This window comes from Mus caroli, chromosome 17 (assembly GCF_900094665.2).
Source record: "Mus caroli chromosome 17, CAROLI_EIJ_v1.1, whole genome shotgun sequence".
Taxonomy (NCBI): Eukaryota; Metazoa; Chordata; class Mammalia; order Rodentia; family Muridae; genus Mus; species Mus caroli.
In genome coordinates, this window is record NC_034586.1 from 89,971,998 (window position 1) to 89,973,704 (window position 1,707).

Here is a 1,707-nt window from a genome sequence, read left to right on the forward strand (position 1 = left end):
AAGTGCAAAGTAATCTGTGGAATTGAATAAATTCACAAAATCCTGGATGAGTAAACTCACCAGAAAAGACTCAAATATCTTCACTACAAGCTAGGACTATGCCAGTGTATGTGAGGCTTTAAAATGTAACTTCTAGTGTAGCTGGTATGCTTCCTAATGTGATGGCACCTTTTTTTTTCTTCCTGGTTTCTCATAGATATCCCTTCACACTGTCCAAGAGCTCCATGTATACAGTGGGAGCCCCTCACACGTGGCCTCACATCGTGGCTGCCTTGGTGTGACTGCATCAAGGTATTTACCCAATGGTTCCTATGTTAGCTTTAGAGATTTGGGGTTTGTTATTTTCTTTTCCTCACAAAGGTTTTCAATTCCTCTCACCAATCATATTTTGCAACTTATCTGAAAATCTGCTTCAATTTTCAAATCACATTTGATTTGAAGTTCTCTAAACTGTTAGCATTATAAGAGAGGTAGGCAAGAACTCCTCTTCCTCCTGCCTTAGCCTCCTGAATACTAATATTACAGACAACCACATTCTTACCTATTTCAAATTTAAACAACTACAATGCTTCTAAAATTTCATATTGTAAAATTCAGTCTGAAGTTCACGTTTGTGGCTAAAGTTGGAAGTTTAAGAGCTGGGTGTGGTGACTCCTGGCATTTAGGAGGCAAAGGCAGGCTGATCTCTGAGTTTGGGGTTAGAATGGTCTACATACAGAGTTCTAGGGTAGCCAGAGTGACATAGAGAGACCCTGCCTCCCCAAAAAAGGGAAGAAAAGAATAACACACACACATCTGTGTACACACACAAACACATATATACATACACACATTCACACACATAAATAAATAAATAAATAAATAAATAAATAAATAAATAAATGTAGCAATATGTATGTATGCTCAGTATATTAGTAACAGCACAAGCATCTGCATATTTCCCTCTATGGAGCAGAACTAAACACAGAACCCATTCTTTCTAAATCTCAGTGTATTTAGTTATTAAAATATTAAGGGTCATATTTAAGACTGAGTATAATCTCTTTTTTAGAACTCCAAGTTGTATGGTAAAATGCTTCTAGAAAATACTCAGGGTGAATTTTGCAAATCATCAACTCAGCCAATTTAATGTGTTGTTTGTATATTAATTAGATTCATACTGCCATGAAAGAAAGCTCACCTTTATTTGATGATGGGCAGCTCTGGGGAGAAGAAACTGAAGATGGAATTAAACACAATAAGGTATACTGTATCTTACCATAAATGATATAGAAAGAGGTTGCTTTGATATTTAACTAAAAATTATCCTTCTATAGAACTTTTCTTTTGCTTTCTAATAGATTTCTGTGTTCGTTTTTCTTTTTAAACATACTTTATTCACTTTATTTTTNCTTGGATAAATACTCTTATCAAGTAGCCATAGCCAGAGGCTGGGTCTTCTGAACAAAGGTTCTGCTCTGGTGTGGGTTTTCCCAAGATAGTCAGTGAATTCCTGATAAGAAGACATGGTGAACACAGTCTCTTTCCAGAGGTCGGGGGTCAGGTAGCTCTAGGTATTGGAAATGCCATCAAAGGTGACCTTGGTAAAGTTGCAAGGCTCTCACTATATGTCCTTGACTGTCCTAGATCTCTCTATGTAGACCAGGCTGACTCCTAACTCCCAGGAGTCCCCCTGCCTCTGGCTTGCAAATGCTGGGATGAATGAAA